The sequence below is a fragment of the Amblyomma maculatum genome, chromosome 11 (genome assembly GCF_055883805.1).
Source record: "Amblyomma maculatum isolate TAMU_Amacu chromosome 11, ASM5588380v1, whole genome shotgun sequence".
Classification (NCBI taxonomy): domain Eukaryota; kingdom Metazoa; phylum Arthropoda; class Arachnida; order Ixodida; family Ixodidae; genus Amblyomma; species Amblyomma maculatum.
The window spans coordinates 61,426,833-61,447,792 of NC_139354.1; positions in this window are offsets into that span (position 1 = coordinate 61,426,833).

Below are 20,960 nucleotides of genomic sequence, written 5' to 3' on the forward strand. Positions count from 1 at the left end.
CGGAGTAATTTTGACCGCATTGTTAATGTGCACTTACATAGAAAAACACGGTTACGCGTATTCGTTTGGGGGGCCGCTATGAGCTCGCGAAACGAGAGGACGCATCGGCTCCGCCAAAGTTTTGATTGGAGCCTCGGAATTTCGACCGCAACCCCATCAAACCAGCTGCGACTGTCTGCCTGAAGTTGGCAGCTACCTCCGGACACCACCCGAACACAGGTGGGACTATTTAAGGCTTTCGTAGTGCCGATCTTCACTTGCGTATCCTGGCGGCGACGCTAGGCCTAACGGCTGGCCCTGAGTGAGTCGCCCAAACGCGGCAAGATGGCTTCTCAACAGCTGCAATGTGGCTACGACTCGAGCACCATGTACTGGGCCGAGATTTTGGCAACTTCTACGCCGAATAGCCCAGATTCTGCGCCCATCAGAACGCGAGGCTAAAGTTGGTCGAACACCACTCCCGCAAGAGGAGCGCCAACTCCAAGAAGGCGGACGCCACGTTGGCTGGCCCCTCAACACAGCAAGGCGCTGCTGCGCGCACAGCAGCACTTTACGGCGGGACCTCACGTATGACCGGACCCGTTTGGAAACCAAAGCCGCTTCCGCGTCTTCACCCCAAAGACATAGTTATCATCCTGAAGCCCCGGGTGACTGTCGCTCTCTAGGATGTGTACTAACATGGCAAGCTGAGAGCAGCGTTCGCGGCCTACCTGGGCACCCAGGCCGCAGCATCACTCAGCCTGCTCCCCACGTGGGCAAAAAATCTCATCGTCGCATGCACCCGACAACCGCGCGTCGCGGACAAGCTTCTGCGAAATTTTGAAACTGACCCATCCAAGGGTCGGCTCCCAATGTATGGCCAGCTGAAACTCACTGGTGATGTGTGTCGTGGTGTCATCGCCGTAGCCAAATAAGAGACCAGTGAGTCACTACAAAATAAGATCCAGTAGGGTGCTGGACAGCTTGCCGATATACGCAAGCTTGGAAACGCAAACGTCGCGTCGCTCATTTTCATGGGTGAAGTTGTGCCGCGATTTATTCATTCCAATTATAAAGTGACCCTTGTACGCGCGTACGAGAAAACTGTCCCGGCTTGCGTGCGATGCGGCATTGTGGGCCACCGGGCGGACGCATGCCCCTGCCCGGACAACGAAAAGCGTGGCCTGTGTGGCCAAACGGCGCTTGTCGCCGACGGGGTCAAGGCACCTCACGAATGCACTCAGTTCTGTGCAGTCTGTGGGCAAGCCCACCCTACCAACTCCCGCGACTGCACAGGAAAATCCGCCAGCTCCCGGCCCCAATGCCAAACGCCGTGAGCCCCCAGCATGCCAGCGACCTGGTAAACAGCCAAGGCATCCAGCTTCACGTGGCAATGGCGGAACGCCACCTGGTGCTCCCGCCACCGACCTCAAAACGCCGCCCAAGAAGAAGGCGCCTCCACCGCCACCGCCCAGCGGCACGGACACCCACCACTTCCCAGCCCTCAAGACGGATGGCGCGGCCGGCGCCCGGCATCAGCGCCCCAATATGGCAAACAACAGGTGAGTAACTGGGCTGGGATCGTCTCCTCTCCTCCACAACGCCCCTCTTCCCCACTCACCGTCTCTGTGCTCGATGCTAAATAAAAAAACAGATTTACGTGCTTCGGGCATAATAATAATTGGTTCACAGGAAGGGAAAGGCGCAGTGTCTGTCACACTTACTCTGTGGACACCTGGACCGCGCCGTAAGGGAAGGAATGAAGGTGGGAGTGAAAGTGAAAAGGGAGAAAGGGGAGCCGCAGAGGAGGGCTACGGAGTAATTTCGACAACCTGGGGACCTTTAACGTGCGCTGACATCGCACATGCCACCGCTGGTGGTGGACGACGGCTGTTGTTGCGGCACGCGTCTTTCTTTCCCTCTTCCTTTTCTTTTTTCTCTATATTCTCTTCTATCTGCACGAGGCAGCGGAGGTGCTACAGAGCCAGTTGCAGGCCCGTGCATTTTCTTTTCCTTCTTCCTACAGCCACAACAACAACGCTGACATCGCACAGCCCATGTACGCCACTTCGTTTCGTCTCCATCGAAACGTAGCCGCCGAGGTCGGGTTCGAACCCGGGAACTCCGGACGTACTCGGGCGTCTTACCACTGCACCACCCCGGCGGGGCACGTGCTCCGGGCACAGAATGAAATTTTGCTGAACAAAATTCAAAATTTAGAATCAAAATTGAGTCCGCCGCTCCGAGCCCGCCTAACTCGGACGCAATGGAGAGCGACGCGGAGCTGTCGCCTGCCCTCGCGACAGCGATCTCCGCGATGGAGGAGCGCTTATCCTCCAAAATGCGGTCTATGATCGAGACCGCTATGGACCAGATCTTCACCAAGGTCATAAGTGCCATACCCACGGTGGTATCAAAACACGTCGGACAATACCCGCCTCCTCCGTCGGTCGGGGCCCATTAGGGATGTATCCTGTTGTGCAAAATTGAACCGTCGGATCATTGATTTGGACAATGAGGACAGCTGCCTCGCTCCTGTCACCACCCCCGTGGTGCCGCAGGTAGCTGGCTCTGGGGCAGCCACTCCCTCATCCACCTCCCAAAAGATGTTTAATCATGGTGAGACACCTTACTCAAAACGGTTCTCCCACCTCCAATTCGGCCATATCAACTTTATTATCATAATGGAACTGTAGAGACTTTAAGGACCGCACTAAGCGGGCACATTTCCGCCTCTACCTTGAAATCTTCGAGTCTGTACCAGCCATGGTTGCCCTCCAGGAGCCAGGCCTGGGCGCCACACTTTCAAACTACACGAAGTTTCAACAGGATCCCGCGTCTTGTCTTCTCGTACACAAAGCATGCACTGCCAACTTAGGGGATCTTGATCTCCAACTAGATTATTCCTATGTAATGGTGACCATCCCACCACTCTGCCGCAGGGACCCGCCATTGCAGGCACTCAACTTGTACTACTCTCCCAAACTCAAGCGAGTGACATTCACGGACCTCTGCAGCCGCGCGCCAGGAGTAGAGGGTCGCGATCCTCTCCTGATCGTGGCCGACTTTAACACTTCCAGTCAGCTGTGGCGGTATCTCCAGTCAGCTGTGGCGGTATCGCAAGCAGGAGTCGCTCGGACGTAAGCTGGCGGAACTTGTGTCCACGTTGGGCCTCACCCTCCACACTAACCCCGTCAACACAACAGGGTTAGAACACTCCGTGACACGGGATACGTGTCCGGACTTAACCTTCACTCGCGACAAAAGACACGCAGACTGACTGAACATCGAGAAAACCCTCGGTAGTGTCCACTGCATCATTAACATTACAATGCACACGCACCCGCTTAGACGTCCCACAACACAAGCCCGTATCCCAGATTGGACAAATTCAGGCAAAAATTTTACTCAATTGATAACACACCCATTTCAGAGCTGGGCTACTCAGCATGGTCCCAACAGCTGCTGACGCACCTTCGCTCGCATGAAACACAGATTCAGCTTTCAGAGGCAGTCACGGACGTGGATAACTACCTCCTACACCTCTGGGAAGCCCGTCACAGCCTCGTCCGCCGTTGGCGGCGCCAGAAACACAACCGCAAGCTTAAAGCTTGAATTGCCGAGCTCACCCAGAAAGCGGCTGAGTACGCGGCCCAGCTCGCCGACTCCAACTGGGTGGATAGATGCAACACAGCCGCGCGAAAAATGTCCAGCCGCAACACATGACGCCACTTTCGAGCCCTCATCGACCCAACCCAAACACGAACCAAAACGCTGAAACATTTGCAGAGAGCCATTCATGCTTGATCTGGCAGCACGACTCAACTGGCACAGAAACTCCGGGACCAGTATCTGTGTACAGCCCAAGACCCCCGTGGATTAGCATACTCTTATGCAGGCAAAGAGAACACAGAGCTGGATCAACTTTTCCAGCTCCATGATCTGCAGACGGCTCTTGCCAAAACGAAACGGGGCAATGCCCCGGTAAATGATAAGGTCCCCGTCAAGCTTTTGACGAATCTGCCCGACTCGGCATACCAGTCTCTCCTCGATTAAATCAATGCAATTTGGCGCGGGGATACCCCCTTGCCAAGCGACTGGAAAACAGCTCTGGTAACCTTTATTCCTAAATCAGGCAAACCAATTGACACAGGTAACCTCCACCTCATCTCTCTCACCTCATGTGTGAGCAAACTGATGGAGACGATGGTGCGGGACCGGCTATCTGAATAGCTTGAAGAAAAACATATATTTGCGGACACCATGTTCGGATTCCGCCCACACAGATATGCTCAAGATGTCCTCCTGCAACTCAATCGGTTGTCTTTGACACACTCGAATGCCCCCATAATGACCAGGTAGTACTCGCATTAGATCTCAAAGGGGCATTTATAACGTAACACACGAGATCATACTCACTAACCTAAGCCAGACCGACTGTGGCCTTAACACATTCCAATACATAAAGCAATTTCTCACGGATCGTCAATCACACATTCGCTTCCAAGATAATGAGCATGGTCTTTACCTACTCGGTACGCGGGGAATCCCCCAAGGCACGGTACTTTCCCCGCTGCTCTTCAATTTGGCTATGATGCGCCTGCCTGCCTAGCTCGATGGTGTCACTGGTGTGCAGCACGCCCTGTATGCCGATGACATCACCCTGTGGGCCACGCATGGCAGCATAAAGGACATTGAAATCAGCCTGCAAACAGCGGCGACGATAGTAGACTGCTACGCCCGCCGCTGTGGTTTTCAGTGTCCCTTACAAAAATCGGAATTTGTGCAACTCCGCCGCTCGCCAAAGTGCACAACTCAAATCACTCTTTCTTTAGACAGTGCTCCCATACACGAAGCTGACGAGATACGGGTGCTCGGACTCTACATTCACAAACAAAGACGGTCAGACACTTCATTGGCCAAGGTGGGGGACTAGATGGGCCGCATGGTGCGCCGGGTTTCAAACAAACGCGGGGGGTTAAGAAATAAGGATGCCTTGCGGCTGGCAAACGCCTTCATGACCAGTCGGACTCTCTACTCGACACCTCACCTCCATCTACGGAAACAAGAGGAGGATGCGCTTGAGGTCATCTTTCGCAAAAATATTAAGCGAGCCCTGGACCTCCCCATCACTACTTCAAACAGCCGTCTTATGGCCCTTGGAGGTGTGAACAATTTTCGGGAGCTCCGGGAGGCGCACCTTACAAACCAGTACACGCGCTTATTGCAAACGGAGTCGGGTCGCCGCCTTTTTGCTCGACTTCGTATCGAACACACAACTCTCATGGAAGACAGGTTTCGCATCCCAGAACTGTGGAGAAGCGCCCTCTGTGTGCGACCTCTTCCAGCCAAGGAGGCGCCTGGCACGAGTGGAAGCCCTAGCCCGACATTATGGCAACAAAACAAGTGTATATTACATGGACGCCTCCAGCCCTCACTACGGGGGATGGTACATGGCCGCTGTAGTTCACAACAGCAAAATGGTTAATGGTCCCACCTTCAAAGCCTACAGCACAACACACGCAGAAGAGGTGGCGATTGCTCTCACAGCCTCACACTCAGATTAAAAATACATAATTACTGACTCGCGAGGAGCCTGTCGGAACTTCCGCAAAGGCTGGACTCCCTTCCTAGCCTATAAAATTTACTGAAATTGCATACGAGATACGGACCCTGCACTCCGTTACCTTATATGGGCCCCTGCTCATCAGCGTTTGGCAGGAAACGAGGCAGCAGACGCAGCTGCCCACGCGCTCTCTCGCCGGGTTGTTTTCTCCTCCCCACTCGATCAGGAATCCGATTTTAATCCAGCCTACACCTTCCAGGATATCACGATGTTCTATGAAAATTGTCATCACCTTTACTTCCGCCCATGTAAAGACCTCAAAAAGGCGGATGAGCGGCTCCTTCTCCGCCTTTTCACCTATACATTGCTGTGTCCAGCAGCCCCAAAACATTTTGACCTCTTCTTTAGTGGCAGCTGCCCACACTGTGGAGCGATGTCTTTTAAAATCTATCACATGGTGTGGGCCTGCCCCTGCAACCCGTCTATTCCCCCCATCCCCAACACAATCCGGGAGGATTTGGAGGCAATCCTGCTCGGCTGCCACGAACTTACAGGCCCAACAAGCTTTAGTCGGGCGCGCCCGGGTGGCGGCAACCACCACTGGGGTCCCAAACTAGGGACCTCCACCTAGTGCTTGTAAGAACCGGTCCCATATGGGCTGATCCGAACATACCTCTTGGCCCTTGTATAGCTAATAAATTTTCTTACCACCGCGTACCCGTTTCGCCTCCATCGAAAATCAGCCGCCGAAGATTTCTAGAGCTTGAGTATAGCGTTCCGACGCAGTTAAACGTGGTATACATTTCAATTAGACACAATGTCCTATATCATGAGATGGTACTCCTGCTATACTGCAAACATATATATCAGAGTTCTTTAGAACCAGTAATCCAGTAACACTCGTTGCTGCCATGAAAACCTCGAGTAATGCCTCGGCAACTAATATAATGCGCAAGAAGAAACCTAACCTACTTTAGCTATACTGCTGCTGCATCTCCGCGGTATCCGCAACAGTTTCGTGACTATAAAAGTGCTTTGTTTACTGTGCTTAGAATGCTCACCAGCGCGTCGCTAAACACGTCGTATTGGACGAAGCCTTCCTCGATGGCGTCCTTGCAGACGTACGCGAAGAAATCTTTGCAGGGTTGCTTGCTTTGGTCGATGACAGCGAACAGCTTCCCTGCCTCCTCGGAGCAACAGAAGTTAGTTCTTGTGCCAATAGTCTTGTTTTGCCAGAGTTCTTTAGAACCAGTAATCCTGGTGGGCCAGTCAACAGCAAACCATGCCACCGCACCGGTGGCCACAGCAAAGGAGACACCAAAAGCGCAGCCAATGCAGTTTGTTGTCGATAGTCCCCTCTTGGTCCGCAAGACGGAGGCTCTAGCAGCCATGTGGTCTCTGCGATAGGGCGAAGCTTGGCTTTCTATGAAAACAGAGGTTTCATCTTGGCTGTCATTCTTCTTCTTCTTCTTGAAGCATGTCACGAGGGGTTCGTGGGGTGGTTGGGATAGACGGATCTTTACTTCTTTTAGTGTCAGGATACATGTCACATACCCCCAAGGATAGGCAACAATATCAGTGTAGACACGTTCCCAGACTTGACACTGGGCAGAGACCTAGAAGGCGAGAAGTGGTGAAACAGGATACACCTTAGGTAGTGATCACTATATCATAGAGATTGTAATACATACCAGACCGCTGAATGGGGACGCTGCACAAAAAGAAGCTGACAGACTGGGATACTCTAAGAAAAGTCAGGGACAGAACCACTCTGAGAGAGATCGCGAATCTAAATGAATGGGTTGAACGACTCAAAGGTGATGTAAACACACACAATAGAGAGATCCCAACCACCGGAAGTGATATTAGATTCGAGGCTGGCCCACATGTGGGAAGCCCACGAGAGCCTTACGAAGAGATCGAAAAAGCAGAGGCGCAAAAGGAAGCTAAAGAAGAGCATATTTACACATGAACGACAGATAGAAGAGTACGCGAACGAACTTCAGAGTCAACACTGGGGACAGAGTTGCGATGAAATGAATGGCAAGCTTAGGTGTAAAAACACGTGGCAACTTCTTCGCCACTTGCTGGATCCAAGACAAACTAAGACGGCAGCCGAATGGTAGCTGTAAAGATTGGTTCATAAATGCCAGGGCACGGCTGAAGATCTCATAGAGGAACTGAAGTGCGGATACCGTAACACGAGCAAAGGGGGTTCATCTGAACCATATCGAGGACTACAGAACAAAGAGCTAGATAGGGACATATAAATAGCGAAGGCATGGAGAGTAATGAGTCAGCCTAGAACCACATCAGCAGCGGGAGCAGATGGGGTCACCAATAAAATGCTCAGAAACCAAAATTTGGTATCAGTCACGGCACTCATACACTTTCCTATTGGGGTATGGAAACTAGGTAGAATGCTTTCAGAGGGGAAACATGCTAAAGTGGTCTTCATTCAATGCCTGGGAAGAAAAGAAGTAGGCAACCTCAGGCCGATATCGCTAACGTCGTGCCTAGGGAAGCTGATGGAGCATGTAATACTAAACAGACTTCAGGAGCATGCAGAAGAAAGGGAGGTATTTTCCGAAACAATGCTAGGTTCCAGGAGCAAGCTCTCCAAGCAGGATGTAATGATTCAACTCAAAGCAGACATAATGGACGCGCCCAATAAAGGTGGCACAAGAACTGTACTCGTCCTTGATCTACAGAAAGCATTTGACAATGTCAAACACGAAGCCATATTAAATAATCAGGGTAATTCTTGTCGGTAACGGGATAGTCTGGCTTTTCTTTTTTCAGTGGCCTCAGCAGCCTGTCTGGCACTGTTGTGTTTTGTCTTTAGCAAGGTGGCTCATGTGTGTGGCGTGTTTAAATATTTAAATGAAAGAGCGGCGCAGATAGAGCTTCATGAAGACGAAGATTTTCAATGCACAACGCAAGAGTGTTTTTCTATACCAACTTGACGAAGAGACGATATTTGCTCCAAAGTGGGAACGTGTGTTGTCATTTCACAGGAGTCTTCGTCGACTGCGGTGATATCTTAGTGCTCTCGTGCCTGTGTATGACGCTGGGGGTGGTACATCCAACAGATACTGGATAGGCATCAACCTATCCGCCAATATATGAAGACCACGATGCTTCCTGCACAGCGCAATATGAAACAACAGTGTCGCACGAGTACTTGGCGCCATGTAGATTGAATGAGGTACTATAAGGCCACGAATAACGTATCATAATGTGGACATCACAAATGAACACTGTAGCAGTAAACCCATTAGTGTCATTCGCTTTGTACGACTGCCTGCATGTTGATAACTTAGGGTCGGACTCCAATAGAGACAATTTTTTTTTTAATTGCGTAACTTTCCAAAACATGTTTCTCTGTTCTTGTGCTACGGCGGCGCCTTTTCGAGCGAACAAGCTTCGTACGGTATCGTGTGAAAGCAAAAAAGAAAGCAGTACATCGCAATAAGCACTTTTCAGGCCCAGCTCGATCCCAAGGGGCCTCATCGCATTACATTTAGTCCGCTTTGCGGCCTGTGGGAAAGGCTCGAGACCTTGGCACACAGCACAGAGTATTGTACATAGAACCCGCCCAGTGCCTTCAGCATTGCTCACAACGGCAGTGAACCGCCTCGGCAGGGAAAACAAGTTTTAATTTTAGTGGCTAGCACCTGCTGACGACCCGGCCTGACTGGACGCTTTTTTGCAGTCTGATTTGAAGCCAGGTGAACCAACGAGAGAGAGAGAGAGAGAGTAAACTTTAATTGGTTAACGGAATAGCGTGCGTGTTTTCCTCAGTCCAGGATACCATTGGCCTGGGCCGTCTCCCGGGCCTTGGTGAGCAGGTTGCGCTGCTCAGAGAGACCCATGTGGGCTAGCTCTGCCTCCCACTGTGAACCAGTGAAGTCTCCAGATGTGTAACGAATCTCGAAATAAGTGATATTTGTGAACTTACGTCATACTCTCGACACACTCGCTGCGCGCCAAAACATTTCACAGAAAATAAAACTGAAACTTTTTAAGGGAATTATACAATACTGAAAGAGAAATTGGTCACCTGTTCTTCGGCTGTACGTTAAACCGAAACGCTAGCCCAGAAGCAGCCTACATGGCACAAATTGGCTATTTCGCACCATAGTTTAAATTGTCCGATTTGTGTAGGTGTAATGAGCAAAGATAGAATATAAATTATCTGACACCCTAAGAAAACGCAGTCAATCGGCGAAGACTGGACAATCCACCATTTAATTATTACGACTGCTTCCGTTAGAAAGAGATGGCACGCAGTTGACCCTATGTATGAACGATGAAATGACCTTGTTGCTTGCACAATTCCTCACATTTGACGATCTCAGTGCATCACCGAGATGCTCACCCTTGTCTTATGATAAGGTGCCAACGAAGTGGTAAGCTGTGCGGAAGTTCTTGAGATGCCCGGAAGCGAACAATAAGACCCCCAAACTAGGATGCTCAATAAGATAACGAGTGCAAGAAAACAATTCTTTTTTTTTTCATGATGGGCTGGAAAGCGAATGTCGAACAAATTTTGCGTTATATTTGTTTATGCGAAATTTAAGCACGGCTTTCCAGATATTTAAATTTTACAGTAGGCTGAGGTAAGGAATTTGAGAAACGTGCTTCTATTCTAGTGCGGTTTAAGCCTACGCTCCGTTTTCAATTATAACCGGCCATTCTTCAATTTGCACTTATTTTTTCTCAGTTTTTTATTCTGAAAAAATGAGGCGATTTCCTGACGCTTATACTGAACCTTTATTAAAGCGACCTAATTTCAAGCGACGCGAGAAAGACGTGCACGAGTCCATTTTCGCAAGCTGGTGTACGCAGATGCGATTGTGCTAATGGTTGGCATATGCCTCGCGTATTTCGTGCAGAAAACCGGACGGGTCCTTGATTTGTTCATGTTGCAGCAACGGCTTAAATCGCGTAATCGGCCGCGCTTCTTTCTGGAAGTTTTTTGGTCTTCACATCTGCGCCGCTGTCTCCGGAATGCGCGACTAAATGTCTAAAAACGGATCAACGCTGTCTAACACGCCCCACATGAACAAAATTTTTGGGCCTTTTTGCTCACAAGAACGAAGCCGTTACAAAATACCGCGCTCTGTTTTTTTTTAAATACCGCGCTCCCGGAATTCGGGAGCACAGTTCTCGTCTACAGACACCTCCTGGCATGCTCCGTACACAAAGCAAGTCGCTTTTCTTGCAGCACAAAGTCCGCATCCACCGCGTTTCCGTCATGTACCAGTTCTCGTAATGGTGCACATCTAACTACTCACGAATATCTTGTCCATGGAGCGTCGCTTGAGGATTGTGGTCTTCACCTGGCGCACACAAGGACACACATTTTCGTGCACAGGCAAGGGAGACCGCCCACGTCCACCGGAGTGACGTGGCCCAGCTGATTTCGCATTTTAAAACACATTAGGGAGTCGGGAAAGTGCGTCAGCGCTGTCGTAGACGACCCTTTTCTATTGGTAAACGTGACGTTATAGCATTGCCATGCTAGTGTCCACCTGGCGAGATTCGCACCTTCTGCAGACCGTGTTAAATAGGTCTCGTTAATTACATATTCCTGTCCTACATGGACCTGTGCCTCAAATATCCAGTAATCAAATTTTTCCAACGCCCAAATGATAACGAAAGCATCGCGTTCTATTGCAGACGGGGGCATTATAGACAGAGCGGGGTGAAACGACGTCTGGCGAATGCAATAGCCTTTTATCGACCGTTCTCGTTTTTCCGAGCTATTCAGGCACGGGCTGCGAGTGACTCAACTGCTGCAGTGCTTGGTGCGCGTTTTCAGATCACGCAATTTGGTTAGGCACCAGCCACTTTGTCAGTTCCGTCAAATGTGCCGCTAATTCGGCGTAGTTATTTACATAATCACGATTGTAGCCGCAGAGCCCAAGGTGGCTTCAAAGCTGTGTTTCCTTCTTGGAGGGGCATTATCGCTTATAGCGGCTGTCGTCTCTGGGTCTGGCCCATACTTAGCACGACGAATTATGTGGCCTAGGTATTTTATGTAGTCTTGTGCTATTTGACACTTTTCTGGGCTTACTCTAAAGCCCGCTTCAGGCAATAAGCTGAGAATTCTGTGGAGGTGCCACAAATAGTAGCCGAGATTATAGCGATGACATCACGGTGATCTGTAGCGTACGCTTCATATTTGGATGCCAATACGTTCATGATCGTTTTAAAAGTAGCAGCTGCTGGGGACTAAGACCTAATGGCATAACCATCCATGAATACTGACATTCATGAGGGAAATAGCAGCCACGTGAGCCACTGGTACATGCCACTGCTCTCGACGTAGGTCTATTAACGCGATAAAATTGGCATGCCCAGTACTATAACCCTCCATGAATACTGACATTCATGAGGGAAATAGCAGCCACGTGAGCCACTGGTACATGCCACTGCTCTCGACGTAGGTCTATTAACGCGATAAAATTGGCATGCCCAGTACTATAACCCTCCATGAATACTGACATTCATGAGGGAAATAGCAGCCACGTGAGCCACTGGTACATGCCACTGCTCTCGACGTAGGTCTATTAATGCGATAAAATTGGCATGCCTAATACTTAACATAAATTTCTGAGGATGTGTCACGGGGATTAGGTCCCCATGTGTTACGGTGTTTAACGTATGGCAGTCTGTGCTCTGGCGGACGGATCCCTCTCTCTTCCCTACGATTACGACCAACCGGATCGGCATACTCGCTCTCGGTCTAATAAAGGAGGCCCAAATTTAGAAGCTCGCTCACTTGGCGGCTAGTCTCGTCCTCAGCAACTGCGGTACTCTCTACGGGAAGGATCAGCCAGGTACAGGCCTCTTTAGTTACGATCCAATATTTCTCTATTTTGGTAATACCTGGCGTCTCGCTAAACAGGTATGAGTATTTGGCGCATACTCCTTCAATCTCCGCGCGTTGTTGGTTACACAGGCCTGCTAGCTACTCGTGCTTAAGCGGAGCGACGGCGCGACCCTGTCCTGTGCGAGATGCGTATTCCAACTCTCCGAACTCAGTGTCCTCCTCGAATACGATACCGACAAATCTTGCTCTGGCATAATAGTGTCGGAACCGATTTAGATGCACTACCGCACTTTTACATGCGCCCTAGTGTCAATCGGAAAGGAATAATCTTTCATAGCAAATTACTGTCAAAGATGTTCAACCGGATAACACCCACTGCAGGGCGAAGGCCTCTCCAATATTCCCCCAACTAAACCGGTCCTGTGCAAGCTGCATACACTTATCCCTGCGAACTTCTTGGCCTCATCCGCCCACCTAATTTTCTGCCGCCCCCTGCTGCGCTTTCCTTCCCTCGGAATCCAATTTGTTACCCTAAGCGACCGTTGGTTATACTCTTTTCGCACTGCAGGTCCTGCCGATCCCCATTTTTTTCTTGATTTTATTAGAATATCATTACCTCGAGTTATATCTCTGACCCACTCTGCGCCCTTCCATTCTGTTAACGTTACACCTACCATTTTGTGGTCCATAGCTATCTGCGTTACCTTTAAGTTAAGTAGAACCCTTTTCTTTAGCCTCCACGTTTCAGCAGCCATACGTGAGTACAGATAAGGTGCAACTGTTGTATACTTTTTTCTAAAGCAATATTGGTAACTGTCAGTCAAAATCAGCTAGTACTTGCCAAATGCGCTCCATCCCAATTTTATACTCACAATTATTTCCCTTTCGTGGTCTGCATCTGTGGTTTCCCACCTGTTCTAAGTAGACATATTCTTCTGCTACTTCTAGTGCTTCGCTACCTTTTGTAAGCTGCTGTTCCTTCCAAAGGCTGTTGAACATTACCTTTGTCTTCTGCATATTGACTTTCAAGCCTACCTTTCTACTATTCCTGTCAAGGTTATCAATCATTCTTTGCAACTCATCCCGAGTTACTTATTAAGGCAATGTCATCAGCGAATCGCAGATTACTGAGGTGTTCGTCATCAACCCTTACTCCTAACTGTTCCCATTTCAAGTCTGAATACTTCTCTAAGTAAAATGTGAATAGTACAGGGAAGATCTTGCTCCTGGCCTAAACCCTTACTTTATTGAAATCTGGTTACTTCCCTTACGCTGAAGTATGGTCGCTGCACAGTGTTAGGTTTGGGGTCGCGAGTGCCTGGGCAGCGTACCACTTCCACCAGTTATTACGTGCGGCCCGCGGCCCCTCGGTAGCGTTGGCCTGGCGGCTCCGTGGACGGCGGACGGCATCAACGGTCCCAGCAAAGACGAGGCGTCTTCTAACGAAACAACCTTTACTACAACATCATGAGAGAACGGGCAGAGAAGCTGACCCGGAAAGAATACAGACACTCTCACACAGCTGGTGTCTAGCGTCGTGCCAAAGGCGCGTCAAAGTAGTCTCTAACTCAGCGGAGTCGGCCGCTGCTTTTTATAGGTTTTCCCGTTCACAGAGAAAGGGTAAACCCTCACAGGAAATGGAGCGCCCAACGTGTCTGGGCAAGATGGGATGACTCAATCGCAAGTGGTCCGAACGCATCTCCTCCACCTCCTGCAGACGGGCGAGGGCGGCGCACTCTCCCACGAGCTCCAGGCTTGGCCGGCGTTTGCACACACACGCACGCACACACATTTGGCGCGTGGCAGGATCACGTTGAGACTCGCCCGCGGGAGGAAGCGTTGCGCGGCCGATGAACGGCGCCGAAATGGCCGATCCGCTCACGGTTCTGCCTGTTGCTATGCGGTGGCCGCGTCAGCTGTGCCACTTCTCGGTGGAGAAACGTAACAGACTGCCCCGCCCGGGAAGGGAGATCCCGACGGGCAGGGGACTGCATCCGCTGTCCGGAGGGATCGGGATGTTGCTGCTAGCCGGGGTCATCCGACTCTGTTTCTCTTGAGCCAGTCAGCCTGAATAATTCCTTGGCAAGTCCGGGTTTCCAAGGCACTCTGCAACTTGTCTTCAGGAGAGATTTCTGACAACCCACAACGTCACAACCACGCTAAAAACTCAACCGGTCAGCCAGCAAGCACGGCACAAACTTCACTAAGTTTTGCCAGACTATTTCCCTCTTATGCCCCCATCTACATTAAAGGGCAGCTCAGGAGCACTTGGACCGCGTCCACAAATTTGAAAATCGCATTTTCAAAACAGCATTCTCAAACAAAAATAATACAATACAATATGTTCAAAATCCTATGCCAGGAAGAAAAACACCAACTAGTGAATACAGGCTTCTTCTCACGTTAGGGGCTCCGACTTAAGCCATCGGCGTTACCGTTGAGATCACCCTTTTCACTAAAGCTTCGGCTGTCCGTTTCACGCAGCAACCTTACATCCTGTTTCTATGCAAAGAAACGTATGAGCACGAGTCACTCGCTTTTCGGAACAACCTATCCCTCTCCTTACGGGTTGCGCACCAGTCACGCATTTTCTGGGCACGGGCGCATTTGTGCCTTTGGGATAGTCGCTTTCTCTTTCGCGATAGCTTACACTTGCTCCATTCTTTCTCGCGCCTGCCTTTCCGCTTTTTTCGGCGGCAGCACTGGACCACAGGCTTTCTGCTTTCTTTTTGCAACCGTTTGAGCTTGCTCTCCTTACGACGGCAGCAATCTTTCTCGGGCCTGCCCTTCCGCGTTTTTCGGCGGCAGCACTTGAATACTCTAGTCCTACTTTCTTTCGGCGCGAGCTCTGGCAAGCTAGCGGTCAACGTTCTGCGGTAACCGGAGCTAGTAGGACACCGGTGTCGTCAAAGTGGTCAAAGCAGTCAGAGTGCGGTGCCGCGTCTGACTCGCGGCCAGCAGCGTATGACTCACTTTCAGTCAAGTCCGAACAGCAACGACTGACTTCAGTCACATCAGTCCTCCTCCTAGGCATTTGCTCTGGCGGCTCGCCACTCAGTGCGTCGCCTCGCTCAGAGCTAACCGGCGCACGATCAAGCTCTATCGACAGCTGGGGCGCTTCGGATTGCGTGAGAGTCATGTGTGCTACGTCCGCGTTCGCACTGGGGTTGCTTTCGCGAATACAACCTAGCGTGGTATCAGGGCACGAACGATTCTGACTGCTCTGATCGCTCGCTGTTGCCTTCGCAAGTCTCGCTCTCTACAGCATACGCGCACTCCTCGTCGGTCTATCCTGGCGGATCACAACTCGCGGGCTGCGCAGTTTCCCTGATTGGCAATTCGCTTTTCTGCGTGCCCTGCTCTACGACACAGTCGATTTCGGAAACCGAAATTTTCTCCTCTCCTAGCTCGTTTACGGCTCCGTCGCGCTCTACACAAGCTTCTGCATTTCCCTCGAGAGGCGGTTCAGTTACTACCAGTTCCCCACACTCATTTGATGGAACTGTATCTCCTACAGCTACTTGGGTCGGCATGCAGTTCCCCTCGCTTAACGGCGTCACATCGGACTTCTCGCCGATTAAGCATGTGCTAACCGTCTCAGCTAGTGGCTCGACCAATGCAACAGGATACGCTTCTGCTCGAGGCTCGGTCGGCTCGCTACTGTGGTCACTTTGCTCGGCCGCTTCCCCAAGCTGTTTCTCACACTCCGGTGCAAGTTCGATTTGCTCCGGAACTTCCGCACTGTCTAGCCATTCGCTTACAGCGGCTTTCAACTGATAGGCCATATCAAAGTATGCCTCGTTACAATGTTTCTAGCTCTCATATCTCTTCCGAAGATCCTGAGGCGTTATCTGATATCGTATCAGCAATGACTCTTTTAGTTCATCGTAATTTTTCAAGCGGTCGCCAACCAATCGCTTGATTTCTTCAGACGCTTCAGCGGAGAGAAGAGCTACCAACTGCTGCGCCCAACTATCTCGCTCGAAACGTTTACTTCTGCAGACATTCTCGAAGTCTGCCAAATTCTTTGCCATATCCTCGGCGATGAAGAACGGTGGGTGACCATCTCGCGGTATTGAACCGTTACACTGAATGGCATTGAAAGCTTTAATCCTTTCCACGCTCATTCTATGTGCTGATATCTCCAGCTGCATCAGTTTCCTTACGCGGGCGTCCTCTTTCTCGAAACGTTCTCTACGTTCACGCATCTCTTTCCCGTGACGTTCTCTACGTTCACGCATCTCTTTCTCGTGACGTTCTCTTGACGTTCACGTTCCTCTTTCTCGTGATGTTCACGTTCCTCTTTCTCGTGATGTTCACGTTCCTCTTTCTCGTGACGTTCACGTTCATCTTTCTCGTGACGTTTTCTACGTTCACGTTCCTCTTTCTCGTGACGTTCTCTACGTTCACGTTCCTCTTGACGTTCGTCAATGATCTTAAGGCATTCCAAAAGCTCATCTCCAGCTTCCAACGCAAGAATAGCCTTTAACACTTCTGGTTTTCTGAGTTTGTCTGACAAATTCAGACCCAACTCCTCCGCAAGCTCCAGCAATTTCTGTTTGCGCAACGACTTCAAATCCAAACCCATGGCTGTTCCGTGTGCTGCCTTCTCTACTGCCCACTATTGCCTTGCTGCAATTAACCCAGCAACAACGACAACACAATTACCAGATTTGTTCTCTACTAACAAAAGCCTGGCAAAACCCAGTAGAAGAAAGTCCCGCACTCACCAAACCTCGCAGCCAAGAATCCAACGCAGTCGTTCCGCTGCAGGCAACCAGACATCACACAGGGCTCGTTGCACTGCTCCCGACTTTCCGCTTAGCTGCTTGTTCCACGGGTCACGCCTGGGGCATCTCCGCTCTTCCCACCAGATGTTGCACCTCGGTCAGGCCTGGCTCGTTTCACCGACCACGCTCACTGCTTGGTCGTCCTTGTCTCTCCGCTGTTCACCAGTTGTTGGACGACGGTATCGCCTGGCTCGTCCCTCCAACCACGGTTACGGCTTGGTCGTCGTCATCCCACCGCTGCCACCAATTGTTAGGTTTGGGGTCGCGAGTGCCTGGGTAGCGTACCACTGCCACCAGTTATTACGTGCGGCGCGCGGCCCCTCGGTAGCGTTGGCCTGGCGGCTCCGTGGACGGCGGACGGCATCAACGGTCCCAGCAAAGACGAGGCGTCTTCTAACGAAACAACCTTTACTACAACATCATGAGAGAACGGGCAGAGAAGCTGACCCGGAAAGAATACAGACACTCTCACACAGCTGGTGTCTAGCGTCGTGCAAAAGGCGCGTCAAAGTAGTCTCTAACTCAGCGGAGTCGGCCGCTGCTTTTTATAGGTTTTCCCGTTCACAGAGAAAGGGTAAACCCTCACAGGAAATGGAGCGCCCAACGTGTCTGGGCAAGATGGGATGACTCAATCGCAAGTGGTCCGAACGCATCTCCTCCACCTCCTGCAGACGGGCGAGGGCGGCGCACTCTCCCACGAGCTCCAGGCTTGGCCGGCGTTTGCCCACACACACGCACGCACACACATTTGGCGCGTGGCAGGAACACGTCGAGTCTTGCCCGCGGGAGGAAGCGTTGCGCGGCCGATGAACGGCGTCGAAATGGCCGATCCGCTCGCGGTTCTGCCTGTTGCTATGCGGTGGCCGAGTCAGCTGTCCCACTTCTCGGTGGAGAAACGTAACAACAGCCACTGTTGATGTCTTCCAGTGCTGTCACATGCGGCTCGTCAACCCCCTCATTACGCAATGCCTGCGTGACTGCCGAGGTTTCTACTAAATCGAATGTTTATCCGTAATCAATGAATGCAAATACAAGTATTGATAATAATTGTACCACCCCCAGCGTCGTACACAGACACGAGAGCACTAGGCTATCACCGCAGTCGATGAAGACTCCTGTGAAATGATAACAGACGCTCACGCTTTGGAGCAAATGTCGTACACCTTCGTCATGTTTCTATAGGAAAACACTCTTGCGTTGTGCATTGAACATCTTCGTCTTCATATGAAGCTCCATCTGCACCGCTCTTCCATTTAAAATATATAAACACGTCACACACATGAGCCACCTTGCTAAAGACAGACCACAACAGTGCCAGACAGGCTGCTGAGGCCACTGAAAAAAGAAAGTCCAGACTATCCCGTTGCCGACAAGAATTACCAAGCGCGGAAGCGAACCAGTGTCAAAACGGCAGCTGCGACTGCTATTGCGACCGAGAACTATCGCTCGTGAAACTTGATTCGAGGACAGTTAAACCTCAACATTTGTTTTCTCCATTGCCAACGCAAGCTGAAGATCAAGATCGCGCAATTAAGATTGCAAGCAGAAGAGTATGCACGGACCCTGGCCAAAAGCAACTGGTTGGCTAAAGACGACTCATTGCAAGGACACCTTAGCACCACGGCGGCTTGGAGGCTTCTTAGATGTTTGATAGAGCCTTCCAAGTCGTGTGGGGATCAGCAACGTAATCTCAAGAGAGCACTACATGGCTTCGCAGGCACGGACTAGCAGCTGGTTGCAGCCCTCACCAGCAAGTACCTATGTACAGTGAAAGATAATGAGCCAATAAGAGATTATGAGGGCGTAGAGAATCCGGATCTGGATCGAGAGTTCAATGTCGTGGAAACACAGCAGAGCTTGTGGCCATTAGGAGGGGCACGGCACAGGGAACGACAGGGTGACGGTGGGATTGCTTGTCAATCTCAATCGGCAAGCGCTTCAACATCTCACGCAATACATCAACGAGTGTTGGAAAAGTGGACAGTTACCCGACGCGTGGAAGACGGCTGATGTCAGCTTTATTCCCAAGCCTCGAAAGGAGGTGCACATCAATAACCTGAGTCCAATTTCGCTTACGTCGTGCGCAGGGAAACTGATGGAGAAGTCGGTACAAATGCGGCTTTCGACGTATATAGAAGACCAAGAAATTATTCCTCACACGATGTTTGGGTTCAGGGCACACTTTTCAACCCAGGGCATGTTACTGCAGCTGAAGATGTAGGTTACCGATCCCCCGTGCAAACGCAGCAGTAGGGCCATACTTGCGCTGCATCTTAAGGGAGCTTTCGACAACGTGAAGCACTCCAAGATTCTGGAAAACCTACAAGGTACTAACTGCGGAAAGCGTACCTTTAATTACGTCAAGGCTTTCTTGCAAGATAGGCAAGCACACATCAAGATTGGCGACACAAGGTCCGAGCCGATACCTATAGGCACCAGTGGGAAGCCTCAGGGAGCGGTCCTTTCTTCACTGCTCTTCAACGTTGCCCTCATGCACCTGCCAGAACAACGTAATGCCATAAAGGGAATCCGCCACGCCTTCTACGCGGATGACATAACCATATGGACAACGAAGGGCCACTTGGGACAGATGGAGGAGGCCCTTCAAGAGGCTGCCACTACGGTTCAAAAGTATGCAGAAGGATGCGGACTGCGTTGTTCAAGTCGGAGCTCCTCGTCCTGAGCGGGAAGGGGGATACTGTACCACTGGAAATCTCGGTTCATGATACACGTACTCCCGAGGTGGAGACAATGCGGGTTTTGGGGCTGCTTATTACCAACAAGGGTGTGAACGTAGCAACGATCACCAAGCTCCGAACTGTGTGCGAATAGGTCATCCGTGTGCTATCTCGGATTGCAACCAAGAAGAACGGTATGCAAGAAAAAGATACCCTTAGGCTAATACAGGCCTTTATCATTTGCAGGATAGTGTACGTGGCCCCGTACCTTAGTATGAGGAAAATTGATCTAAATCACCTGGATGTTATCATTCGAACTACTTATAAGAAGGCGCTCGGGTTACCCATGAAAGCATCTACGCAGCATCTGCTACAACTGGGGGTGCACAATACGGCTGATGAACTGATTAGCGCCCATCTTACAAGCCAGGTAATGCGACTGGCCACAACCAAGACTGGTCGCAGGGTCTTAAAACATTTGATCATTTTCTTTCCACGGCAAGTGGCTGGGAGACAGGATATACCTCAAGAGTGCAAGAGCAAATTCCTTACGCTTTCGCTCCCCAAAAACCCGGAGCATCATCATGTTAGACGAGTGGCAAGAAGCAAGAAGATTAACGAATCTTATTCAAGAGAAAAAGGAGCCTTCTTTGTAAACGCTGCGGGTCCTGTAGCGGGGATATCAACTACATCAGTGGTGCACCAAATGCAGGTTGTGGACGGGCTTTCAGTTCGTAACGGGGATACGCAGGCTATGGAGGAAGTGCGATAGCCCTAGCCGCAACGCACTCCGCATCGAAATGCATCGTTACAGATTCCCAGGCAGCTTATAGAAACTATATGCGTGGCAGAATCACGCCGCTAGCCTGCAGAATTCAGAGTCAATGTAGGACTTCAGCTGCACCGAAGGAGCTAATATGGGTGCCAGGCCACCAGGGAGTTGAAGGAAACGAGCGCGCACACGCTTCGGCCCGAGCTTTTCTTCCCCGGAATCCTTCTACGCCCTCCCTTGCTTATTTAGGCTCCCCCTCTCCGTTAACAACATATTCAGAGATATTACAGCATTTGCGCCTTAAAAGGCAGAGATTCCCGAAGCCCGCTAAGGG